Below are 15,440 nucleotides of genomic sequence, written 5' to 3' on the forward strand. Positions count from 1 at the left end.
GGGTGTCCTCCTGGGGTGGGCAAGGGTGGCAGGGGGGTCCCTGGGGGCAGGGGAGGGCACTCTGGGCTCATTTTGAGCCCACTTGTCCCTTAACGCCATCCCTGACCCAGGCGTTAAAAAGCGGCGCAAATGCGCCGTTTTTGGCCACGCCCACTCCCGGGTGTCATTTTTGCCCGGGAGTATAAATACCACGTAAAGGCCTGGGAGTCATTTTTTAAGACGGGAACGCCTCCCTTGCATATCATTAACGCAAGGAAGGGGTTCACGCTAAAAAATGACGCACATTCCGGGAACTTTGGCGCTAGACGCGTCTAGCGCCAAAGTATAAATATGGCGTTAGTTTTGCGTCGAATTTGCGTCGAAAAAAACGACGCAAATTCGGCGCAACCAGAGTATAAATATGCCCCTCTGATTTGTGCACATCCATAGAGCCAAGCTAAAGCTTCGAAACGTGCCTATAACACTTTGTACGCATGCGCACTCGTAGGATTACGCCTCTGACTATGCACATTGTAAAGACAGTGCATCTGACACCTGCGCAGTACACCTAGCCTCCTGACCACGCGCAGAGCAGTCTTTCTGCGCATGCGCACGACCAGAGCGCGCCCCGCGTGGTCCCCCCTTGCACTTCCAGCCCCCCCAGTGTCCACATTAAAGCCGCCGCTGCTCCCTTCTGTGATTCATTCATTCATTCAGCTGTTATCTGTGCAGTTTCATGTAGCGCGGAGGTGGCCTGAGGCCTCGAGGCGCTTTAGAAGAGCGGCGGGGTCAGTTAGAGTCATTACCCTCGGGTGTGCCCGCGGGCGGGGGGGGGGCAGATCCCACCGGAGAGGGCACTAAGCAATGTCCCCGCTCACTCACTCAACCCGTCCGCCGGGGCCTCAAGGCGCTAGGGGGGGTCCCTGAGCCTCAGTGCCAGAGCCGGGTGTGCGGTCCTTCCTGAGTCCGGGTGGCGATGGGGGCTGCCTGGGGGGGGGGGTGGCTGCCTGGGGGGTGAAAAGTACAAGGTAATAAACAAATTGTTCAGAAGCAGAGTGAGGTTAAACTTTAAATTAAAGTTTATTCTTACTAAAAATAGGAGCCCACAGCGTAACAATCTCTTCCTGTGCCCTACGAGTGAAAACTGTCATTTTCACATTCGGAACGCACAGAGAGTTAAACACCGCGAGCCAGAACACATATTCAAACAATTACAAATCATGAAAGATAACACCAGGAAATTCTTAACATGCATGTGCATGTGTACATGACCTCATACGAACCCTGACTGTGTATTACGTTACATCTTCTTTCCCTTTTGCAAACAAAACATTCTGTTTATAGCACATTAGTACAGAAAGAAATCTTTGTATCTTGACGGTACAGAAACATTACGTGATGTCCTGCAAGCTTCATCATGAGGGTGAATACTTTCTTTGGCAACCTGTGAAGACTCTGCAACAGAGCGATTAAATTCTGAATCACAAGAGCGTGAGTCTAAAATTTCTACACCATGCTCTAATGAATGAAAAGCTTCAGAACCATTCAGTACATCAATACCTTGCTTATGATTAAAAAACAGATGAGATGTATCTTGTAAACCATCTTCCTGGATGTTTTTGTTAACCAAAATCTTTCTTGCTTGTTCATAAGACAGTTTAACTACACATCTTTTACTCCACCACCCCTTTTTATCCAATAATAAAGACCCTTTAGATACCTTCAATATGCGTGCTGGTGAAGAATAAATAGAAGATCCTTTTTTAACTCTAACACGACTTTTGATTAAAACCCAATCACCCACTGTAAAATTCTGTTCTTTTACACGATGCGTGGCATCAAAATGACTTTTCTGCAAATTTTGTTTAGTTGTTGCATTAATTCTCATTCTATTTGAATCTAAACAAGAATAACATTTTGGTTGCCCTGCTAAGTTTTTAATCCAATCAGGACAGACTACAGTCCTAGGATCCCTTTTCCGTAACAGCCTAAACGGAGAAACCCCTGTAGTGGAATGTGGGGTGATCAAATAAGACCAAACCTTTTTATTCAGAAAATTTTCCACCGAAGTATTAATAGCAAACGCAGTTTGTATCCCCTCCTTCAAAAATCTGTTCATTCTTTCTACCAGACCATTTGAAGAAGGGGAATACAATGCAACTCTGAGATGTTTAATGTTATGTGAATCTAAAAAGTTTTTCATTTGAGTTGAAGTGAAATGTGAGCCATTATCAGTAACCAATTCTTTTGGTGCCCCTTCAATATTAAAAATCCTGTGTAAAAACTTTATCACAGAGGCTGTGTTGGGCGTATAAGTGAACTCAAAATAAACCCATTTAGAATAGTAGTCAACCATTACCATAAGAAATCTTTGTTCATGGGGTAACAAATCAAAAGGACCTGCAATATCCAATGCAATTTTGTTCCAAGACTCAACAGGGACCGGAACGCAATGTAATGGTGTCTGTGAAGTTTTCCAGTGTTTATCAGATAACAAGCAAGTTTCACATTTGTCAATCCATTGAGACACCATCTTATCCATTGAAGGCCACCAAAAATATTCTTTTAAGATTCTACAAGTTCCGCCAATACCTAGGTGCCCTTGATGAGCAGACTCAATTAAACTACTGCGTAAAGATGCTGGTGGAATACAAAGGTCTGCACGCATCAAAACTCCTTCTACTAACGAAAGTTCAGCTGAAATTTGGGCAAAGGGTTTTAAAGAGTCAGGCAAAGAGTGTTCTTTTGGCCACCCTTCTCTTACATAACTTATTGCTTTCTGCAAAACTGCATCCTTTTGAGATGCATCCATCCAATCTTTATATTGAATACTACCCACAGAGTCCAAAACATCCTCAATGATTGCCACAACTGCTTCTGTTTCATCATTATCATCATCTAAACCAACACTTTGTAGTGGCATTCGGGACAGGCAGTCCGCCCTGACATTTCGACCTCCAGAAATATACTTAATATCAAAATTGAACTCTTGTAGCCGAGAAAGTAACCTAACCAATCTGGAAGACGCTTTACCAGTTCCATTTCCATTTAACAAATGTAATAACGGTTTATGGTCTGTAAAGATTTCAAATCGAGTACCCCATCTAAAAGTTTTGAACTTTTCAACAGCCCAAGAACACGCAAGAGCTTCCCTTTCAATTGTACTGTAGTGAGATTCTGCCAGCTTTAAACTCCTGGAAGCAAATCCGATGGTACGTTCCTGCCCTGACACCCACTGACAAAGGACAGCACCCAACCCTTTTTGACTAGCATCAACCGTGATGGTACATTTATGACCCGAAATATATGATGATAAAACTGGTGCCTTTATAATCAATTGTTTGATATCATTGAAAGCTTGATCGCAAGAACTGTCCCAAACAAAAGATATGCCCTTTTTAAGCAAAGACCGTAGAGGTTGTACTACTTGAGCATACCCTGGAACAAATCGTGAATAATATTCTGTCATGCCCAGAAACGACCTAAGTGTATCTTTATCTTTTGGAGGGTCAACATCAGTGATGGCTTGAGTAAGTGATACCTTAGGTTTAATGCCTTCTGAAGAAATGGAATGACCTAGATAATCCAATTCATTAGTTAGAAATTTACACTTTTTAAGTCCTAAAGTGATACCAACTTTTTTGAACAAGTTCAAAACTTTTCTTAGAATGACAAGATGTTCAGCAACAGAGTTTGAAAAAATGAGTACATCATCTTGGTAAGCCTGCACCCCCTCAATTCCTTTCAATATGTAATCCATAAATTTTTGAAAGACACTGGCAGCAGAAGCCAACCCAAAAGATAATCTCAAAAACTTATATGCTCCAAATGGAGTCACAAACGTAGTGAGATCAGTTGACTCTGGTGCTAAGGTATTTGGTGATATGCCGATTTAAGATCCAATAAACTAAAATATTTTGCAGTACCAATATTTGTAAGAAGATCTTGAATCTTTGGTAAAGGGTGACAATCAACTAAGATATTCTTGTTAAGAGATCTCAGGTCAGCGCACAAACGAATCTCGCCACCCTTTTTGCGCACAAGAACAATAGGACTGACCCACTCAGAAGCATCAGTGGTAGTAATTATACCTTCACGGATCAAATCATCCCAATTTTTTTTTAGATCCTCTCTCACACTTAACGGAACAGCTCTGACCTTATGAGCTACAGGAATAACATTCTGCTTCAATTTTATCACGTGCTCAAACTTGTCTATTTTTCCAATTTTAGAGTTAAAAACATCTTGAAAATCATCTAGCAGTGATTTTAAAGCACAATCATCAATAGTATCACCAATGTAAGAAATCTGAGTGTCATTGACTTGTACAGGTTTCTCAGAACCGGGAACAAGTTTCAAACCCATCTTAGCTAAGTCTTGCCAGCCCAAAATATTTTTGCCTTTGACGGCTACATAAATTTTAGACGTAATTTGTCTACCCAAACATGACAAGGTTTCAATGAAAAATCCTAACATATCGATATCATTGTCCCCATATGCCTTTGGAGAAATATCAGTTTTATGCAAATGAAACTTATCAGACCATTGAGCGTAATAAAGCTGCTCCGAGATAATAAAGACTGGTGCACCAGAATCAGCCGTCATACTCAATGTGTAGCAATTAGCAATGATAACTTCACAAAAAGGACCTTTATACTTGAAACCTGGTTGAATAGAAACAGCAGACTCAACGGTTAAAACCATCTTATCAAAATCATTTTGCAGAGTGACGATGTCATCATGCATTTGAACACCACTAACTTGAAGTACACTCTTACCTCTACACACAGATTGAAAATGACCTATTTTGTGACACTTAATAAAAAAAAATTCTAAAGCCGGACATTTAGGACTGTTGCCTACATGCGAAGTAGAACCACATCTGAAACATATTAAATTTGTTTTTTTATATACCGGTTTGACAAAGTTATTTTTGAGCGCAAGCGCATTAATTGAATCAGAACCTTGGATGGAATTAATCATACAGTTACTGGAAGACACAGAAGAAATACATTTTGATGAAACCATTGCTCTTTCAATGCTTTTCGCCATGTCAATTACTTCAGAAAGAAGAGGATCCCTGCAACTTAAAATCCTCTCTTGTATTTTCTTAGAGAAACAACTGTACACAAATTGATCTCTGATGTAGGTATCTAACGCTGAACCAAAATTACAATTTGCAGCCAAATTTCTCAGAGCTGAAATGTACTCCTCCACAGTCTCGTCCACTTCTTGTTTCCTTTTCATGAAATTGAAACGCTCCAGCATCACGTTTGGCTCTTCCAGAAATTTTTTATTTAACCTTTCTACTGCTTCCGTATACACAGACCAATTATCTCCATCTCCAGATGTAGGTGTCACAACAGGTAAGTTATCAAAAATTTGTTGACCTTCTGTGCCAAGATAACCAAACAATACTGCCAGTTTTCTTTTAGGAGTATAATTTTCAGCATCAATAGCAATTAAATAATTTTCAAATGAGCGATACCAAATTCTCCATGGTATTTTAGGTTTCCCAGGTAGAGGTAAAAATGAAGGAAGTTGAATAACTTGTTGAGGAGAAGCCATACTTACAAATATCTAAATATTTATAAAATCTGGTTTAAAAAATGTAATGACTTCTTTAAAAAAAAAAAAATGAAAATTGAGACTTCTTCTTAATACTGGAACCAACGCAAAATGGCAATAAACATAAGCGTCACAAAAAAAAAACGCTTAAAAATGGACCAGACTCGCATTTGCCGATTTCTTGACATTTAAAATCAGTCTAAACCACTTCACCAAATGAATACTCCCTCACCCAATATGGCCACTAAAGTTGCCTCACGATGTAGAGAGGAGTAAATCCCCTAATCCAGACATATATTGAAGATCACCTCACTCGAGTCCGCAATAGTTCAACCGAATCACTGGCTCCAACAAAGGTGGACAAAATCCTTGAAGCAAATGAAGTGAATCAACACCGTACAGGAAAGAATGGCTAGTGGGCTCCTGAACATTACCAAGTACCTCGCTCGTCGCCAGATGAAAAGTACAAGGTAATAAACAAATTGTTCAGAAGCAGAGTGAGGTTAAACTTTAAATTAAAGTTTATTCTTACTAAAAATAGGAGCCCACAGCGTAACAATCTCTTCCTGTGCCCTACGAGTGAAAACTGTCATTTTCACATTCGGAACGCACAGGGAGTTAAACACCGCGAGCCAGAACACATATTCAAACAATTACAAATCATGAAAGATAACACCAGGAAATTCTTAACATGCACGTGCATGTGTACATGACCTCATACGAACCCTGACTGTGTATTACGTTACAGGGGGGCAGGGTGGGGGCTGCCGGGGGGGGCTGCCGGGGGAGCCGGGTGGGGGCTCACAGCCCGTGGCCGCGAGGATCTCCCACTAGCCGGGGCTTCTGTCTGCGGGGTTCGTGGCCAGGGCCTGTGGAGGGTCTGGCGGGGCGTAGCAGGTGGTGCGGTGGTTGAGGTAGACGGGTCCAGGTCGTGGAGGGCCGTGTATGCGCCAACGAGGAGGTTGAAGTTCTCGACAGGGTGGTCTCTCGGGCATCTGGTGATGTGTTCGCTGCGGGGATGCTCGAGATGAGTTTGGCGGAGGTGCTCTGGATGCGCTGTAGTTTCTTCAGATTCTTCTGGGTGGAGCCGGCGTAGAGTGCGTTGCAATAGTTGAGCCTACTGCTGACCAGGGCGTGGGTTACGGTTCTTTGGCAGTCGCTTGGGATCCATTTGAAGATTTTCCAGAGAAGTCACAGTGTGTAGAAACAGCAGGGATGCAACAGAGTTAACCTGGCAGGTCATTTTGACAGATGAATCCAGGATGAGCCTGAGGTTGAATGCGTGGTTCGTTGGGGTGGTGGGTGCTGAGTGCCGCAGGCCACCAGGAGTCGTCCCAGGCGGATGTGGATGGTCCAGCAATGAGGGTCTCGGTCTTCTCGGAGTTCAGCTTGAGGCAGCTGTCCTTCATCCAGATGGGGACGGCTTCCATCCCATTGTGGAAGTTCTTCTTGGCAGTTGTGGGGTTTTCGGTCAGTGAGATGATCAGCTGGGTGTCATCAGCATAGGAGACAATGTTCAGTCCTTGCCTTCTGATGATGGATGCGAGCAGGGCCGTGTAGATGTTGAAGAGTGTGGGGCTCAGGGAGGAGCCCTGGGACACTCCGCAGCTCATCTCTGTAGGTTCCAACAGGTAGGGCGGAAGTCTGACTCTCTGTGTTCTACTGCTCAGGAAGCTTATCCACTGTAGAGCCTTGTCCCAGATGCCAGCTGCATGGAGTATGTAGCAGATGGTGTGATGGAAGACCGTGTCGAAAGCAGCCGAGAGGTCCAGTAGGATGAGGACTGCTGTTTGGCCGTGGTCGAGGAGGGAGCGGATGTAATCCGTAGTGGCGAGGAGGGCCGTCTCTGTGGTGTGGTGGCTTGTGAAGCCTGTCTACGAGATGTCCAGGATGTTCTTATTTTTAATGTGTTTGCAGAGCTGTGCATTGATGGCCTTTTCAATTAATTTGGCTGGGTATGGCAGCAGTGAGATGGGGTGTTAGTTCTTGAGAGGGTCAGCCGTGGGTTTTTTCAGGAGCGGGCAGATTTCGGCATCCTTCCAGTCCTCAGGGAAGGTAGCCGTCTCCATGGAGCAGTTGAGAGTGTGGCAGAGCTGGGGTGCGATGGAGGTGCTGGCTTTGTTGAATATGTTTTGGGGATAGGGATCTGTGGGGGCTCTGGAGTGGATGCTACTCATGATGGAGCAGGTCTCATCCGTTGTGAGGGTGGCCCAGCTGTGCAGGATCCACAGAGGTTCGGAGGACCCGGGCTAGTTGTTTGTAGGTGGGCTTGGAGGGTTTTGGGGTCCGAAGCTATAGTAGTTGTCCTCTATTTTTCGATGGAAGAAGGTGTCTAGTCTGTTGCAGAGGTCCTGTGATGGAGGGATGTTTGTAGCTTCTGGTAGGGGGTATAGCGAACACGTTCACTGCAGTGAAGAGCTCTTTGGTATCGTGTGCAGTGGCGTTGACACAGTCCTGTAGGGCAGTTTTCCTAGTGGATCTGATGAGGTGGGTGTGAGAGTTGATGGCGGATTTGAGGTCCTCCAGGGTCTTGCTGTTCCTCCATCTTTTTTCTAGACATCTGCAGGTGCGCCTGGAGTGCGGGGAGAACCAGCCGGCCTTCTTTGGGTTTGTGTTTGCCTGAGGTTGTTCGGAGTGGCACTAGGGAGATGGTGCTTTCGGAGATCAGTTGGTGGAAGTTGTGTGCCGAGATGTTTGCTCCTATTGCAGAGGGAGGTGGTGGCTTGCTGAGGGTGCTGGTGAGTAGCTCCTCGGTGATCTGGTTCCATTTCCTTTGTGGGGAGTGGAGCTAGCGGAAGGAAAGATTCAATTCTGTTAAGGACTCGTAGGCGAGGATTATCCTTTTCCTTCTCACTTTATTGTCAAAGCAGTTTTAAAGAACATGTGGAAAAAACACAAGAAAAAATGTTAACACTACGGGGGTTATTCCAACTTTGGAGGAGGTGGTAATCCGTCCCAAAAGTGACGGTTATACCACCAGCCGTATTACAAGTTCCATAGGATATAATGGAGTCGTAATACGGCTGGTGGTAAATCCGTCACTTTACCGTCACTTTTGGGACGGATTACCACCTCCTCCAAAGTTGGAATAACCCCCTACATGTCTCATAAACCAAGTGTGGGGAGTCCCCATGGCGACCATAGTCCAATAAATACACAATCCTTTGTATAAATGTGTGTGACATCCCTTCCTCTTTGTTCTTCGCTGGAGGAAGTTAACCACCGGAGTCCACTCTAATCACATTTCTGGTCACTGTCTGGAATATACAAGAGTGCGTCTTATTTCAGGCTTTCCAACATTCATCTTCATCACCAATCAAATTTCTTTGCAGCGTGTTACAGATGATTTTGGGGTGGTGGAGGGGTTTGTAGTCTACAGCGGTGTTCCCCAACCCACCGGTCCGCGGATCAATCGGCACCAGGCCGCCCGGCGTCAGATGAGTAACCTAGGTCAGCAGACTGCTGTGGCTGGGATGGCGGGTTAAATCATTATTAAAATTATTAAATCAAAACAAGCGGGCCGCAGAAAAATTATCAAACATTTACCGGTCCGCAGCGATAAAAAGGTTGGGGAGCACTGGTCTACACTATGAACTCGAACAGGTGCTTAGGTCTGTTCTTTACAGAACTCACAAGGGATCTGGCTGATATGGGGGGTTTTGGCTGTGAGAATTTGGTCTTTATTGGTTTCTCGCTTTGCAAAGCTTAATCAAACTCAGGTAAGAGGGCACTAGTCTCCCTTCTTTCTCATATTTCTGGATAATCTTTCTTTCTCTGTAAAATTATTTTGAGAACCAAGTGTAGGAAAGTACCATCTTGCCTGGCATGTTACCCCCATATTTCACTGTATATATGTTGTTTTAGTTGTATGTGTCACTGGGACCCTGCCAGCCAGGGCCCCAGTGCTCATAAGTGTGCCCTGTATGTGTTACCTGTGTTATGACTAACTGTCTCACTGAGGCTCTGCTATCCAGAACCTCAGTGGCACTAGCCAAGGTGCTCCCACATTGTTCAGGGGACACCATTACACGCGTGCACTATACATATGTCACGACATATGTATAGCGTCACAATGGTAACTCCGAACATGGCCATGTAACATGTCTAAGATCATGGAATTGTCACCCCAATGCCATTTTGGCATTGGGGTGACAATTCCATGATCCCCTGAGTCTCTAGCTCAGACCCGGGTACTGCCAAACTACCTTTCCCGGGGTTTCACTGCAGCTGCTGCCAACCCCTCAGACAGGTTTCTGCCCTCCTGGGGTCCAGCCAGGCCTGGCCCAGGAAGGCAGAACAAAGGACTTCCTCAGAGAGAGGGTGTTACACCCTCTCCCTTTGGAAAAAGGTGTCAGGGCTGGGGAGGAGTAGCCTCCCCCAGCCTCTGGAAATGCTTTGATGGGCACAGATGGTGCCCATCTCTGCTTAAGCCAGTCTGCACCGGTTCAGGGATCCCTCAGCACCGCTCTGGCGCGAAACTGGACAAAGGAAATGGGAGTGACCACTCCCCTGACCTGCACCTCCCTGGGAGGTGCCCAGAGCTCCTCCAGTGTGCTCCAGACCTCTGCCATCTTGGAAACAGAGGTGCTGCTGGCACACTGGACTGCTCTGAGTGGCCAGTGCCAGCAGGTGACGTCAGAGACTCCTGATAGGCTCCTTCAGGTGTTGCTAGCCCATCCTCTCTCCTAAGTAGCCAAACCTCCTTTTCTGGCTATTTAAGGTCTCTGCTTTGGGGAATTCCTTAGATAACGAATGCAAGAGCTCATCAGAGTTCCTCTGCATCTCTCTCTTCACCTTCTGCCAAGGAATAGACCGCTGACTGCTCTGGAAGCCTGCAAAACTGCAACAAAGTAGCAAAGACGACTACTGCGACATTGTAACTCTGATCCGGCCACCTTCTCGACTGTTTTCCTGGTGGTGCATGCTGTGGGGGTAGTCTGCCTCCTCTCTGCACTAGAAGCTCCAAAGAAATCTCCCGTGGGTCGACGGAATCTTTCCCCTGCAACCGCAGGCACCAAAGAACTGCATCACCGGTCCTCTGGGTCTCCTCTCAGCACGACGAGCGAGGTCCCTTGAACTCAGCAACTCTGTCCAAGTGACTCCCACAGTCCAGTGACTCTTCAGTCCAAGTTTGGTGGAGGTAAGTCCTTGCCTCCCCACGCTAGACTGCATTGCTGGGAACCGCATGTTTTGCAGCTACTCCGGCTCCTGTGCACTCTTCCAGGATTTCCTTTGTGCACAGCCAAGCCTGGGTCCCCAGCACTCTAACCTGTAGTGCACAACCTCCTGAGTTGTCCTCCAGCGTCATGGGACCCTCCTTTGTGACTTCGGGTGAGCTCCAGTTCACTCCACTTCGTAGTGCCTGTTCCGGCACTTCTGCGGGTGCTTCTTGCTTCTGAGTGGGCTCTTTGTCTTGCTGGACGCCCCCTCTGTCTCCTCACGCAATTGGCGACATCCTGGTCCCTCCTGGGCCACAGCAGCATCCAAAAACCCTAACCGCAACCCTTGCAGCTAGCAAGGCTTGTTTGCAGTCTTTCTGCACGGAAACACCTCTGCACGACTCTTCACGACGTGGGACATCCATCCTCCAAAGGGGAAGTTTCTAGCCCTTGTCGTTCTTGCAGAATCCACAGCTTCTACCATCCGGTGGCAGCTTCTTTGCACCCACCCTGGGCATCTGCCCACTCCCGACTTGATCGTGACTCTTGGACTTGGTCCCCTTCTTCCACAGGTACTCGGTGTTGCATTGCTGGTGTTGGTCTTCCTTGCAGAATTCCCCTATCACGACTTCTGTGCTCTTTGGGGAACTTAGGTGCACTTTGCACCCACTTTTCAGGGTCTTGGGGTGGGCTATTTTTCTAACCCTCACTGTTTTCTTACAGTCCCAGCGACCCTCAACAATGTCACATAGGTTTGGGGTCCATTCGTGGTTCGCATTCCACTTCTAGAGTATATGGTTTGTGTTGCTCCTATCCCTATGTGCCCCCGTTGCATTCTATTGTGACTATACATTGTTTGCACTGTTTTCTATTGCTATTACTTCATATTTTAGTATTGTGTACATATATCTTGTGTATATTTGCTATCCTCATACTGAGGGTACTCACTGAGATACTTTGGCATATTGTCATAAAAATAAAGTACCTTTATTTTTTGTATATCTGTGTATTGTGTTTTCTTATGATATTGTGCATATGACACTAGTGGTACTGTAGGAGCTTCACTCGTCTCCTAGTTCAGCCTAAGCTGCTCTGCTAAGCTACCATTATCTATCAGCCTAAGCTGCTAGACACCCCTCTACACTAATAAGGGATACCTGGGCCTGGTGCAAGGTGTAAGTACCTCTTGGTACTCACTACAAGCCAGTCCAGCCTCCTACACCAAGGACTAGAGGGGTTTAGTCTGGATAATTTGCTCTTTAGGAATGCACATTTGTCGATATGGGATTCCATAAAGAGTTGAACTTGCCAGTGGCCTCAATAATATAAAGATGAGATGTAATCAAAATTAGGGTAGGTAAGACCATTGATAGCTGTGGCTTCTGTGTCAAAGTAGGATGTGCCCCTGGACCATATTTTCTCTTTCTGGGTTTGCCTGGAGCTTTTAGTATAAGAGCCGGTTAGGGATTACAAGGGCCTGCTTTGGATAGACCAATCAACTGGAATGGGGGCATATGACTGTAGGGTGGGGGAATTAGAGATTATCAGGTCCAGAAGGAGCCTTTGTAGTTTGTGGATTTATGTCAGTGTTGTTGGAGATCATTGTCTTTGAGAAAGGAGGTAAAAGTGTCCACATAACTGTTACCCTCGCCTCCACAGTGGATGTTGAAGTCACCAAGAAAGATGTCCAAGCTGATAAATTGAGAGGTCAAGAGATCCATGCATTCCTTGATGACGGTGTTGTTTTGACCTCATGGATTGTAAATCAGATTCAGTCGAACATTGGAGGTAGTGTATGTCAACACTTCTACCAACCTGCGTTCAAAAGACTGAAAACTGGGTTACTCGTTAATTATTTAAATTACAATTAATGTCAAAAAAGCGGCACATTGAAGGCCACTGAGCCTGAATATCAAGGCTCCCTGCTCTCCTGCGGGTCTGCAACTCACTCACACCAGCCTGTGCTTGGGCATGGTGGTGGTGGCAAGAAGCAGGTAATTGTATTTAGATTGTGACATCATGGCTGACAATGGTAATTGTTAGAAATTGGGTCTCTAGTTGGCAGAGGTATGCATCCTGTCCACGTAGGGACCACAGGCCTAGTTAGGGTAAGTCAGATAAACACAGTAAATTAACCTGTGCTCACCCTTTGGTAGCTTGGCACAGAGCTGGCAGGCTTATCTTAAGCAGCAATGTGTGAAGTGTTTGTGCCACACGTAATACAGTAACACAGTGAAAGCACTGCAAAAAGACACCCCACCAACTTAGAATAATAGATAATATTCTTATGAGTAAAACAAGACTAAAACAAAAAAAATCCAATAAGTAGAAGTCAAGATATGAATTTTTAAAGACTAAGGGGGTCATTACAACATTGGCGGTAAAAGGCTCATACCGCCGTGCAGAAGACCGCCAATACACCGCCGCGGCCACGGTAGACCGCCACAGCTATTATGACACACATTTTGGAATCTGCCGAAATTCAGACACCCACACAATACCGCCACACCAAAGGTCAGCGATAAACACGCGGAAACAAATCCTCCACCTCCACGCCAACAGAAACACGCCCATGCCATTACGACCCACGAATCCACGCGGCGGTCTTTCAACCGCAGTATCCCATTGGCGGTACACACCGCCACGCTCAAAATACACACACAGCTCCAAAACACCGCCACATTGGACAATTACAAATACACACACCTGAGACACATACACACACCACTCCCACACACCCAACACAATATAAAACACACACCCACATCACCCACAAACCCCTACAACCTGAAATTCTGAGAAAAGGCGAGAGAGAGAGCACAGAATAGACAACCCCATCACACAGAGGCACACAACATCATCACCCACACAACATCCAAGCACAAAACACCCCATACCACTACACTCACCACACTCATCACCACATACACCACCTCACACATCACACACACCACCCCATGTCACGCCAAAGACACCCCCGCTTTTCCGAGGAGGAGCTCAGGGTCATGGTGGAGGAAATCCTACGGGTAGAGCCACAGCTATTTGGCTCACAGGTACAGCACACATCCATAGCCAGGAAGATGGAGCTATGGCAAAGAATAGTGGACAGGGTCAACGCCGTGGGACAGCACCCAAGAAATAGGGAGGACATCAGGAAGAGGTGGAACGACCTATGGGGGAAGGTGCGTTCCACGGTCTCCAGGCACCAAATTGCGGTGCAGCAGACTGGCGGCGGACCCCCACCTCCTCCCCCACAACTAACAACATGGGAGGAGCAAGTCTTGACTATCTTGCATCCTGAGGGCCTCGAAGGAGTCGTTGGAGGAACGGACACTGGTAAGTCAAATCTTAACTATCCCATCCCCCACCCTACCTGCATGCTATCACACACCCCCACCCTCACCCCCTCCCCTATCACCCAAACTCCTCACTAATGTACCCATGACACCAACCACCCATCCCAACCCCAAGCCCTGCATGACATAACTAAGCATGGACACCCATCACTAAAGCATGCCCACTGCACATACCCAGAACACCCCCCAACCATCAGCACACAAGCCCCCACACAGGAATGCCTGCACTGGGGTTCACTCACACCCAACCATTGCACACCATGAAACACACACATGCAATAATCATGTACTTATACCCCCGCAGGAACCCGAAGGAACGTCACCACACCAGAGGGTCCAGACAACACCACTCCACCCCCAGAAGAGGCCCACAGTGACAACAGCAGCTCTGCCCTACTGGATCCTGATGACCAGCCCGGACCATCGTGGGCCTCAGGAAAGTCGGTTCCCCTTGCCCAGCCACAGCCCAACACCGAACTTCCACCCTCTGGTAACACCAGCACAGCACCCACCCAGCGGGCCCAAACCTCCCTACCCAGGACAGGTCAATCAGCGGTGTGTCCACCACTACAGGGAACCCAGGGTAACCCACCACCCCAACAACAACAGGGACCTGGGGGCAGTGGTAGTCGGCACACGGTCCAGGGGACGGAGGCACAGGAACACAGGGGAACTGGGAGGGCTGCTGTGCGACAGAGGGAGGACAGGCCAAGGGAACCTACTCTCCACGAGGCCCTCTCCTCCATCATGGGAGCCTACCACCACTCCCAGGAGACGATGGCAACGGTCCTGGACAAGTTGCAGGAGACCCTGCGTCTGCAGGAGGAGCAGTATTTGGGGTTCAGGGAGGAGCTCAGGACCATCGGCTCCACCCTGGGCACCATCGTAGGGGTGCTGGCGGACATTCAAAAGACCTTGAGGGACACCGTGGCACTCCAAGGGGCCCCTGACACTAGCCATGACGATGAACTGCCTACCACCTCCGCCGGCACTAGTGGACAGGACGCCCCGCCACAGGACCACCACACCAGCACCCCATCCCCTGCAGAAGGACAACCACCACGCAAGCGGTCCCTGAGATCCAAGAACAGGACAGAGCAAGATGGCAAGACCCCCGCCAGGAAATAAGACCACCCTGATTGTCCCCCCACTGTCCCACTTTGTTACCCTGTTCAAATCGGAACTGCCCCAGCTCCACTTCCAATGGCCAGATGTGCAATGTACCTGTGAGACTAATAGACTGGACTCTGCCATGGACATTCCTCCACCATCACCCATCCCCATTTTACAACCCCCCATCATTTTTTAGCACTTAAATAAACACCCTTGAAACACTAAAAAAACTGGAGTCAGTCTATGACTTGGAACTTTGTATTAT

The sequence above is a fragment of the Pleurodeles waltl genome, chromosome 7, assembly GCF_031143425.1.
Source record: "Pleurodeles waltl isolate 20211129_DDA chromosome 7, aPleWal1.hap1.20221129, whole genome shotgun sequence".
Taxonomy (NCBI): domain Eukaryota; kingdom Metazoa; phylum Chordata; class Amphibia; order Caudata; family Salamandridae; genus Pleurodeles; species Pleurodeles waltl.